The sequence below is a fragment of the Microtus ochrogaster genome, chromosome 5 (assembly GCF_000317375.1).
Source record: "Microtus ochrogaster isolate Prairie Vole_2 chromosome 5, MicOch1.0, whole genome shotgun sequence".
Taxonomy (NCBI): Eukaryota; Metazoa; Chordata; class Mammalia; order Rodentia; family Cricetidae; genus Microtus; species Microtus ochrogaster.
This window is the reverse complement of record NC_022012.1, coordinates 55,505,653-55,518,654: the sequence shown is the minus strand read 5'-3', so window position 1 is coordinate 55,518,654 and position 13,002 is coordinate 55,505,653.

The following is a 13,002-nucleotide window of genomic DNA, read 5'->3' as shown; positions in this document are numbered from 1 at the left end:
TCTATCTATCTATCTATCTATCTATCTATCTATCTATCTATCTATCAATCATCTATCTATCTATCTATCTATCTATCTATCTATCTATCTATCTATTTATCTAATCTATCTATTATTACTATTATTATTACTATTGCTGCTTCAATCTTGCTAATTTTTAATGGAGCATTTTAAGTTCTTTATATCTTTTTTATTTTGGGAGATCATGTCACTAGCATTTCTCCATTTCCCCCTAGATTTTACATTACTTTTTTTCCATGTAAAACATTATGATCATGATTTCCCCTCTCTTATCTCCTCCCAGATCCTCCCCAATTCCCTATCCATCCAAATCTATGCTATTTCTCCACGCTTTCTCTTTACAAAACAAACAGGTAGAAAAGCAAACAAATCATAATAAAACAAAACAAGCATGAAAATATAAAAAAAGAAGAAAAAGCATGAGAAATACACACACACTCATATATATATGCATATACACACATACAGACACACATACATGCACACATACGTATGCATGCACAGAAACCCATAAAAACACAAAATCAGAAACTATGGTGGATAACCAAAAGACTAGTAAAATAAAAAATGCCCAAACAAAGCCTTTGAAAATATCATTGAGTTCATTTTGGGTTGACCATGAACTGCTGGGCATAGAGTCTGCCCTAAGTATGGTTTGTGTATCCAGTGAGATTCTATTGGAAAAATTAGTTTTTCCTTTGCAAGCAATTTACACTTGGAGATAGTTTTTGCATTAAAGATGGGGCCCATGTCCACTTCCATTGCTAGCACTGGGACTACTTTTTGGTCATACCTGTTTAGATCTTTGCCGTGTTGCCACAGTCTCTGAGTTCATATGTGTATCAGTCTTGTGTCTGGAAAGCCTGTTTTTTCAATGTCTTCCATCTCCACTGGCTTTTAAAATATTTCTGTTACCTCTCTGAGCTCTGAGGGGAGAGGTTTGATGGTGACATTCCTTTTGGGGCTAAGTGTTCTGAATATTGTCTGGCTGTGGGTCTTTGTATTATTTCCCGTCTTCCACAGGATGGAGCTTCTCTGATGATAGCTGTATGAGTCAGACATAGAATATCATGAAGAGTCATTTTATTGTTTTCTTCCTTTAGCACAATGTTTCTCGACCTTCCTAATGCCGCAACCCTTTGAGACAGTTTCTCGTGTTATAAGGACCTACAATCATAACATTATTTTTGTTGCTACTTTGTAATTATAATTTTGCTACAACTGTGAATCATAATATAAATATCTGATGTACAGAATATCTGCTATGCAACCCCTGTGAAAGGGTCATTTGATTCCCAAAGGGGTAGTGATCCACAGGTTGAGAACTACTGCCAAATAATAGTATTTGGTTTTCCCCTAGATGCATGGTCTATCTAGTCTCATGGTTTTGGACACCTGATCAATGTCAGGCATTGGATTCATCTCATGGAGTGGGCCTTATCCAATCAGATAGTAGCTGGTTACTTATAGACATTTTATGTCTAAATTATACCTATCTATCATGCAGGCTGTTTGCCACGATAGATTGAAGGTTTTTGTTTTAGTCAATATTCCATTGCTGTGGAAAGACACCATGACCACTACAACTCTTACAAAGGAAAACATTTAATTGGGGGCTAACTTACAGTTTCAGAAATTTAGTTTATTATCATAATGGTAGAAAGCATGGAGGCACACAGGCAGACATGGTGTTGGGGAGGTAGCTTGAGTGTTTTACATCTGAATAGACAGGGAGCAGGAAGAGCGAGAAAGTGGGACTGGCTTGAGCATTTGAACCCCAAAGCCCACCCCAACAAGGCTGAATACTACTTTAACAATACCACCTCTCCTAATCCTAATCCCTGTCAATTATTGACACTCCCTAATGACCAAGCATTCAAATATATAAGTCTATGGGGGCCATTTCTTTCAAACCTCCAAAGATTTGTTGCTGGGTCAGTGTTTACCTCCCTTCTGTGGTAGTGTGCAGAATACCTTTCAATACCATGGGCATTAGAATAGTAGGGGTAAAGTCCCTAGTTAGGTACCAGAATAAACTATCCATGCTGACAAGATATGTAGGGCTTATCTTCAGCAGTAGAGCCTTACTAAAAGTTTGTGGTGAGCAACCAAAAATCTGGCAGTTGTCTGAGTTGTTTGGCAGTTTCCATGGGGCCCCTTTACCAACAGATCAATTCAGTATAACTCATTTCTGGCACTGGCAGTTTCATTTGATGGAAGAGATGTCTCATTGGCTCTTAATTGGTGAATATATTTAGATTTCTTTCATATTTGTTTTATTTTAACATATTTCCACTGTTGTAGGTTTCTGTGATCCTTAGTGTTTGCTGTCATTCCTCAATTCCTCCTTTGCCCCCCTTTCCACTATTTTTAATTTAAGTTTTTATATTTTATTGATTTTGTGTACTGCTATTTTAATTTCTATTTTATTATTTCTGCTGGATCTTTATTCCCACCAGCAATGAATGAGTTTTCACCTTACTCCACATCTTCTCCAGCACAAGCTATATTTGGTGTTTTTGATCTTAGCCATTCTGACAGTTGTAAGATGGTATCTCAGAGTTGTTTTGAATTGCATTTCCCAGACGGCTAAGGATGTTGAACATTTCCTTAAGTGTCTCTCAGACTTTTGAGATTTTTCTGTTGAGAGTTCTCTGTTTAGTTCTGTATCCCATTTTTTAACTGAGTTATTTGGAATTTTGATGTGTAATTTCTTGAGTTCTTTATATATTTTGGAGATTAGGCCTTTGTCTGATGTGTGGTTTGTGAAGATCTTTTCCCATTCAACAGGGTGCCTTTTGTCTTATTGACTGTGTCCTTTGCTTTACAGAAGCTTCTCAGTTTCCAGAGGTCCCATTTATTTATTGTTGCAATTAGTGTATGTGCTACTAGGATCATATTTAGGAAGTGGTTTCCTATGCCCATGCATTGAAGGCTACTTCCCACTTTCTCTTCTATTAGGTTCAGTGTAGTCAGATTTATATTGAGATCTTTAATCCATTTGGACTTGAGTTTTGTGCATGAGGATAAATATAGATCTATGTTCATTCTTCACATGATGACATCTAGTTATGCTAACACCATTTGCTGAAGATTCTTTATTTTTTCCATTGTATAATTTCAGCTTCTTTGTAAAAAATTATGTATTCATAGGTATGTGGATTAATATCTTGATCTTTGATTAGATTCTGTTGGTCTACTTCTCTGTTTTTAATGCCAAGCCCAAGTGTTTTCATTACTGTAGCTCTGTAATAAAGCTTGATGTCATGGGGATTGAACAGTGATCAATTGACTCATTCTGGGTCAAGGAAGAAACACAGAAAGAAATTAAAGACTTTTTAGAATTCAACGAAAATGAAGGAACAACATACTCAATCCTATGAGACACTATGAAAGTAGAACTAAGAAGAAAGACTATGTGCCTACATAAAGAAAGTGGAGAAATCTCACATTTAGCACCACACCTGAAAGCTCTAGGTCAAAAAAGCAGACTTACCCAGGAGAAGTAGACAACTGGAAATAATTAAATTGAGGGCTGAAATCATTAAAATAGAAACAAAGAAAACAATACAAAAAATCAATGAGACAAAGAGCTGATTCTTAGAGAAAATCAATGAGTTAGACAAACCCTTAACCAAACTAATCAAAGGGCAGAGATAGAACATGCATATTAAACAGAATCAGAAATGAAAATGGGGACATAATGACAGACACCGAGGAAATACAGAGTATCATTAGTACAAAACCTGTACTACACAAAATTGGAAAAAGTAAAAGAAATGGACAATTTTCTAGATAGGTACAATATACCAAAGTTAAATTAAGACCAGGTAAACACTTTAAATAGACTTTTTTTTTGAGACAGGGTTTCTCTGTGGTTTTGGAGCCTGTCCTGGAACTAGCTCTTGTAGACCAGGCTGGTCTCGAACTCATAAAGATCCGCCTGCCTCTGCCTCCCAAGTGCTGGGATTAAAGGCGTGCGCCACCACTGCCTGGCTTTAAATAGACCTTTAACTTGCAAGGAAATAGAAGCAGAATCAAAGGCCTCCCAATCATAAAAACCCAGGGCCAGATGTTTTTAGTGCAGAATTCTACCAGAACTTCCAAGAAGAGCTAATACCTATACTGCTCAAACTGTTCCACATAATAAAAGCTGAAGGAACCTTGCCAAACTCTTTTAATGAGGCTACAGTTACCCTGATACTGAAACCACACAAAGACTCAACCAAGTAAGAGAATTACAGACCAATCTCCCTCATGAACAGTGATGCAAACATACTCAATAAATCACTGACAAACCACATGCAAGAAAACATCAAAAAATCATCCACCATGATCAAGTTGGCTTCATCCCAGAGATGCAGAGATGGTTCAACTTATGAAAATCTATCAATGAAATCCATCATATAAATAAACTGAAAGAGAAATCCATATGATCATTTCATTAGATGCTGAAAAAGCATTTGACAAAATCCAAAACCCCTTCATGATAAAGGTTTTGGAGAAATCAGGGATATAATGAATGTATCTAAACATAATAAAAACAATATATAGCAATCTGACAGCCAACATCAAATTAAATGGAGAGAAACTCAAAGCCAGTCAACTAAAATCAGGAACAAGTGAAAAAGGATGTCCAATCTGTCCATACCTCTTTAACATAGTTCTTGTAGTTCTAGCTAAAGCAGTAAGACAACAAAAGGAGATCAAGGGGATTCAAATTGGAAAGGAAGATGTCAAACTTTCATTAATTTCAGATGGTATGATAGTATTTATAAGTGACCCTAAAAACTCTACCAGGGAACTCCTACATCTGATAGATACCTTTAGTAATGTGTCAGGATACAAGATCAACTCAAAAAAATTAGTAGGCCTAAGATCAACTTTTTTCATATTGATTTTCTTTGACATGAAATTGTGAGACAATTCAGTGAGTATGGGTTACTGATGTTCTTCCAGAGGACACAAGTTTAGTTTCTAGCAGCCAAAAAGTGTGTCTCATGGCTGCCTGTAACTACAGTTCTAAAGGACCTGACACCTCTTCTTGCCTATTCAGGCACTACACTCACACCATGCCACACACAATGCATATACTTCTACACACACACACACACAGAGTTGACTCAATGATTAAAATCCTTGAATGATTTTTCAGAGGATCTGTGTTTGTCTTTCCAGGACCCACATGGTGGCTCACAAATATCTCTAAATCCAGTGGTGGGGGATTTGACACACTAACACCCTCTCTGGCTTCTATGGGCACCAGGCATGCAGGTGGTGCATCTTAAAAATTTAAAAGTTGTGAATTAAAAAAAGATCCAATTCTAAATTTGGAACTTCTGGAATGATTTAGCATTCATACTCTCCGTTATTTGGGTTAGTGGTAGAAAGTAGTGGATATTTTTGAGGCAAATGAAACACACTCCTGCTAATCTTAAAACATAAATCTAGAAAAAGTCAAGAGATTTAGGTGCTATGTGGCAGCAAAACTTGAATATATTTTGGAAATAAAGGAGATTAAGCGCATCTCTAAAATTAGTCATTTTCCTGAGTAACACAGAGTGCCTTTATTAATATGTAAATTTCATTAGGCAGAATCACAGAATCCCCAAGAGATATGACTGAATATGTTATGATTCACATTCAATCAAATCCTGTATAGAAATCCATTTCTCAGAATGAGTAATTTATCTCCTGGTATACTGATTGAGCTAGTGTTGAGGCCTTCTCGAAGCAGATATTGAAACTAGACATTTCACTTTGAATTTGTCGCTTTAATGTTGCTGTGATCACTATGATCAAAAGCAACTGAAAGGAAAGAGGTTTATTCTGGTGTATGGTTGCAGAGAAATAGAGTTACATCATTAAGTGAAAGTCCTCCTTAAGTCATATACTTCTCTAATAAGCTCTAAGTCCTAAAGGTTCCATAGCTCCCATTAATACATTTAACTCAAATACATGGGCTTCTGGGGGAACATTTCTCCTTCAAATCCTTTGTTTTACTTCCTAACAGCATTCCATTAAATCCACTTAAAAGTTGAGGGATTAAAACTCAGATACATTGATGAAGGTTTGATGGGAGATCTGGGCTCAGAGTTTCCTGACCTTATCAACAATTCTATTCACTGTTGCACATAAGTTCCCAATGATGCTTACAGAATAAAATGATTCATAAGCTAGCCCTGCAGGCCAAGTGTTATGGAAATATGGGACATACCATATCTGATGGGATGAGGACTGCCTCATAGGTATTAGACTGAAAATGACGTGGTTGCTCACATATTTATTAAGGAGTTTGGATTTTGTTCATGAGGCCACAGGGAGCCATTAACAGAATTTTAAAGAAGCATTCAGCATGTTTCAACTGTTATTAAGAGAATAACTTTAGCAGCTGTGAGAATCAAAGAATAGAAGTGCATTTATTTCCCAGTCATTTTAATTGTTTATGAAGTCCCATATAAGCATTTCTTATGAATTATATTGCTGGCATCATATTACTGATAGTATTTATTTGTATTATATAGTATTTGTTTGAATTACACAAAAAGAAATGAAACAAGAATCAATTGGTAACTCTTAAATTCTTTATTATTGCTAATAGTAAAATAAATTTTTTCTAATGTACAATGAAGATTGTAGAAACTGGCTATGTTTGGTAAGGTGATCCATTGAAAGGTTCATAACCATCTAGTCCTGTACTCTGAGGAAATTTTGCGGTAATGATTCTCACCCCATCAGATGAATGGCTGGTGTACTGCCAAGGGAGGTAATAGCATGAATCCTCTTAGTAGGCTAATCCATTTTTAGAACTTTTTCTAGATACCATTCCTAGGTTAACTAGTCTTCACAAAGATTTTATGAAAAAGGTACTAAATTATCTTCCTAATGCACATGCATAAGTTAATTTTCTCATTTTATATTCACTGATTTTTAGTGCTATATGAAAAGAAAAGATATAACATTTATTTCCATGCATGAGAAGAGTTATCTTTATAGCTCTGGGGTCTGCATACCTACCTGGATGACCCACACAGAATGGGGGGGGGAGATAGATCAAAGGGCCATCTATAGCCAAGAGATCAGAGATATATTCATCTAGATATGTGAATGATGGAGTGTAGGATTTACAGAGTTCATTATTGTACTTAAATTCAGCAAATACAGAAGAAACAACAGTGGCACAAAACTCATTTCTCCCACAGCCTAGGTTAGGTTGAATATAAACTCCTTGGTTGATTCCAAGACATATATTACAGTGTTTTTTCTTTCTCAAACTTGATGACTTAGGATTTTGCTTTCCAACTTGCTAGTCAGTGGATCTCTGAATTTACCCTTTCCTCAGCTGCCCCAGGAATAGTTGCAGACGGCTGAAGATGGCTTCCACTTTGATTCTAACAAAATCATGTGATCCAGACACAGGGAATAGCAGGATGATGGGGCAGGTACAGCACATCAAATGATTTTGTAAATTAGGAATCTTTTGTCATCATCATTTAACCCATCTTTAAGGTTTTATCTGGTATCTTAAAGACATGTACCATATTATAATTTTTTATAATTTCATACACGTTGGTAATTTCTATGCTTAATACAATGAAGCAATTTAAAAAATTACTTCTAAAGCCTTTTCTTACTCCAAAACTATGTTATTCTTCCTAAATTATTAATCACTTATTCTAGCATGACTTATTGAGTAGTTTTGAGACATAATAGACAGGGACAATGCTAGGGTTACAGGAAGAGAAGGGAGACCCTCACTCTAGAGTCTGGTAGAATCCATTGGCAGCTGAAAAGCAAAAACACGGAATAATTTTAGCAACATTTTTGATGAAGGTTTCTGGTATAGAGATAACATTTCCATTTTAGAGAGATATTTTATGGTAACCCAGCAATGGACTAAGCTTAAGGCCTGGTGTGTGTGACCAAAGACATACTCAGCCATGGGCTTTAGGCTAGTTTTTCAGTACCAAGTATGTATTGCTTCTTATGAAGTAAATCACATATGCAAGGATAGATTGGCTAGTTAACCATATAACAATTATGCCATTATTGTACCAGTGTACCTATTTTGCTTTTCAGGTTGTTTTTTTAGATCATAGCATTCACAGATGGGCAAAGCAGTTGATGCCATTTCCTCTACCAGCTTGTACAGTGTTCTTTACTTTTAACACCATGAAAACTAGTGAGCAAAGAGAAATCTTTTACACAGCTTCATTTCTTTAAACTTGGCAACCAAAGTGCATTGTGTGTTCAGCATTAGGGTCTGTGAAATTCATTTTCTTTTCTTTATCATGTACATTCATTTTTATGAGTAACTTAGAATTAACTAAAAATATTCCTAAATTGTGTTATCCTTACGTTAGATAGTAGTAAAAGTCAATATAAAAATGATCAATATTTTTTGTAATATTGACTATTTTAAATAATGAACATAATTGAATTCAATACTTACTAATTTTGTTTTAAATACTTCATTAAAAGTTAACATTTTGGGTTCAGCATATCTTTCTTATTGGTCTAACTACACACAGAACTGACAAGTCAGTCCACATACCCAGATCTCATTGCAAAAATGCAAACAATATGCAAGACCAAGACAGTATTCCCCACATCATCCCCACTGACCACAAACCTTATATATCCTGAAAAAAAAGTTTGACAATAAGAATTACCAAGAGCAGTGGTTCTCAAACATCTTAATGCTGAGATCCTTTAATGCTGTGAATAAGTTTTATTACCATTGGTTAATAAAGAAGCTTCTTTAAATTATGGAAGGACAGAATATAGCAAGGTGGAAAATCTAAGCAGAGGTAGAGTAGGAAAGAAGGTGGAGTCAGGCAATGAAGAAGCTCGTTATGGAATTTGCCTTCAATGTGACAAGGCCAGCCATTTGAGCAAGAAAATGCTCTTGCCTGTACTGCCTAACAGTGTGTTGTTTAAACTGGACATGTAGTTCCCACAGAAAAATGACTGCTGAACTTGCCTAAAGAGGGTAAGACATTTCTTCAGGATTCCTGCTTCGTGAAAGAATCTGCCAGACATTCTGTAGGATACTAAAGAAAGTGACTTAACAAACTGTCAATGAAGGTAAAATAGTCTTTCAAAGTTCCCACTTCATGAAAAAGTCTGTCAAATACTATGGTCCTGTAGGCTGAAGATGGATGCCCCAACATTAGCAGAAGAACTTGGGATGACTGTACAGGCAGCAAGATGTTTCTGTCAATTCTAGAGTTTTGGAGTTGCTCATAATATACTTCCTATTTACTTAGACAATGTTATATCCTTCTGGGGTCTTTGATGGAGCTGAAGATTATCTATCTAACTGAAACTATATCTCTGTATATCTAGGAAGCCTGACTAACATGACTTCAAGTTTGACTACTATAATTGACTGAAAAGTCCAATAACCCAACTGGAAGACTCAAAGGAAAACTATGTAAGTAGAACAAAGAAAAAAAAAGCAAAACAAAGAACAACAGAATTCAAAGAGAAAGCAGAAGATTTAGATGAAATAAGCAAAGAATGTTGTAATAGGAACAGTGGGCTGTGTCCCACCACCCGACTAGCTTTACCCAAAATAATTACACTGAAACGGTATTCTTTTAAACACTGCCTGGCTCATTAGTTCCAGCCTCTTATTGGCTAGCTCTTACATATTGATCTAACCCATTTCTAATAATCTGTGTAGCCCACAAGGTGGCTTACCAGGGAAGATCTTAACCTGCGTCTGTCTGGAGTGGGAGAATCATGGCAACTCACTGACTCAGCTTCTTTCTCCCAGCATTCTGTTCTGTCTACTCTGCCTACCTAATTTTCTGTCCTATTAGGGCCAAGCAGTTTTCTTTATTAATTAACCAATGAAAGCAACAGATAAATACAAGACCCACCTTCAGCAAAAGAATAAGAAAATTTAGAAAAAAAACACATGAAAGGAACATGCGGAAAATATGGAACACTAAAAAGACAAAACCTTCAAATTATAGCAATAGATGAGGGAGAGGAATCCCAAATCAATCGCATAGTCTACGTCTTCAACAACATCATGAGATAAGTTTCCCAAACTAAGGAAAGGCATGTACATGCAGATACAAGAAGCACATGGAACACCAAACAGAAAAGAATATCCTTGTGGAATATCATAGTTAAAAGACTAAGTGTATAGAATAAAGAAAGCATATTAAAAGAGGCAAAAGGTAAATTACAAGACATGTTTAGAAGTCAGAGTAACAGCTGATTCCTTAATGGAAACATTGAAAGCCAGAAGATCCTGGAGCAATACATTCCAAATCCTAAAAGACCATGATGGCCAATCTAGACTAACGGACTAAACAAAAGTACCTGCCAAAGTTGAGGGAGAAAGAAAACTTTATACAATATAAACAGCCTAAGGAAAATAAAGCAATCAGCATTTTCAACTGAAGAGAAAGGAATTAGCAGAGCCAGGGACTGTAGGAAGAAATACAAATCTATACTTTCTAACACACAAAGTAGTACTTGGAATACAAACTACAAAAGTAAAAATTTCACAACATTTGACTATAATTGACACATATATTTCAGTAATAACTTTAAATATTGGTGACCTCAATTCTCTAGTCAAAAGATAAAGGCTGAATGACTATATCAAAAAACAGTATCTATCTGCTGTATGCCAGAAATATATCTTATCTTTAAAAATAGACAATAGCTTAGAGTAAAAGGGTTGACAGATGAACTCCATTCAAGGGGATCAGGAAGCAAAAAGGTATTGGTATCTTAATATCTGACAAAATAGATTTCAAACAAAAAATAATCAAAAGAGATAAAGAGGTACATTTCATTCTAACCAGGGAAATGGTTAACCAAAAATACATTACTATCATAAACATATATGTACCAAGCTTCAATTCACCCAATTTAACTAAAAACATACTTCTGGATTTAAAGACATGGACTAGCTTCAACCCATTAAGAGAAAGCATCCCCCCCCCACTTTCTCTAGTAGACAGCTAAACAGATAAACATCATAATTCACTGAAATCTTACATCAAATGAACTTAACAGAAAACTAAATAACATTCCACTAAAACATCAAAGATTGCATATTCTGTTCTGCAGCACATGGAAGCTCCTTTCAAATGGACTATGGTCTAAACAAATATTTATAAATTCAAAAAGATTGAAATATCCCTGTGTATCCCATTTGACCACAATACAATAAAACTTAAAATTGATAGCAAATATATCTTTGGTAAATATAAAAACTCATGGTAATTAAGCAACCTATTACTGAATGATGAATGGGTCAAAGAAGAAATCCAGAAAGAAATAAAAAGTTTCTAGAATTGAGTGAAAATGAAAACACAACAAACATCTTGGACACAATGAAAGCATTCCTAAGAGATTAATTCCTAAGCTCTAAATGCTTGCATTAAAAAATCATAAAGATGTCTAATGTGTATATTTGACTGTTTGTTTTTTAAGGAGAAAGAAAGGGTGTAGAGTTGGATGAGTAGGGAGGTGGGAATTATCTGGGATGAACTAGGAGATGTGAAATTATTATCAGAAATCATGATCAAATTATATGAAAAATTTCAATAAAATAGTACAGATAAATGACTCAATGAGGCAACTCAACAATTTCAGAAAGCATAAGTAAATCAGATCTGAACCCAGTCAATGGTAAGAAATAAAAATTAGAGCTGAAATAATTTAGAAGCAAGACCATACAAAGAATTAATAAATCTAAGACAAGATTCTTTGAGAGGGAATGACAGACCTTTGGCCCAATTAACCTAAAGAAAGAGAAGACCAGAATTAATTGAATTAGAAAGAAATGAGCATGCAAATATCGTAATAGACACCAAAGAAATTCCAAGTATTGTAAGAGAATACGTGGGAACATGTAGTGTATTGTGTTTGAAAAAATCTAAAAGAAATGCACGAATTTCTAGATTCAGAAAAAACCATCAAAATTAACTCTAAAAAATCAACAATTTAAACAGACCTATTATAAATGGGGAGACAAAATGACAATAAAAAGTCCCCTAACTAAAAATGTCCAGGGCCAGTTAGATTGACAGCAGAATTCTACCAGACTTTCAAAAAAGATCTATAGCCATTCCTTCTTAAATTATTAGAAAAGAGGAAACAAAAGGAACATTTTGGGACTATTTTTTCATTGAGATATTTCTATGAAGCCAGTATCTCTCTATACCAAAGCCTGGTAAAAGTACAACAGCAACAACAATTACAAAAAAAATAGAAAGAAAAAAATAAAGGCCAATATCCCTAATGAACTAGATTAAAATATTGTCAATAAAATAATTGCAAACTAAATACAGACAAACATAATTTCATATCCACATGAAATTCAGGGATGGTTAGGTATACAGAGTCAATAAATGTAATAAGCAACACAAATGGAATTAAATCCAAAAATTACACAATCATGTTAATCAATACAAAAAATCTTTTGACAAAATGGATATGCCTTGATGATAAAAATTCTAAAGAAAGTTAGATTAGAGTAAATATACCTGAAAATATTAAAAACTACACGATAAACCCAAATCCAACATCATCTTAAGTGAAGAAAAACATGAAGAAATCATCCTAAATTCAGCAAAGAAATAGGGCTGTTCATTATCACTATTCCTTAACAACATTGTGCTTGAAGCACTAGCTGGAGTGATAAAGGAAGAGAAGGAAATTAATGATGTAAAAATAGGAAAAGAAGAAATTAAACTGTCCCTATGAGCAGATGTTATGACATTTATTATTCTGCCACAATACTTCTAGAAACTATGAATAAATTCAGTAAGGGGCAGGATACAAATCAAGGTGCATTTTTACACACACCAACAAACATACAGAGAAAGAGGCCATGGGCAAATTTCCATTCACAATAGCCTCAAAAGAAAAAAATATCTAGGATAAGTTTAACCAAGGAACTAAAGAACATTTACAATGAAAACTTTTAAAAGAAGGAGACATAGAAAG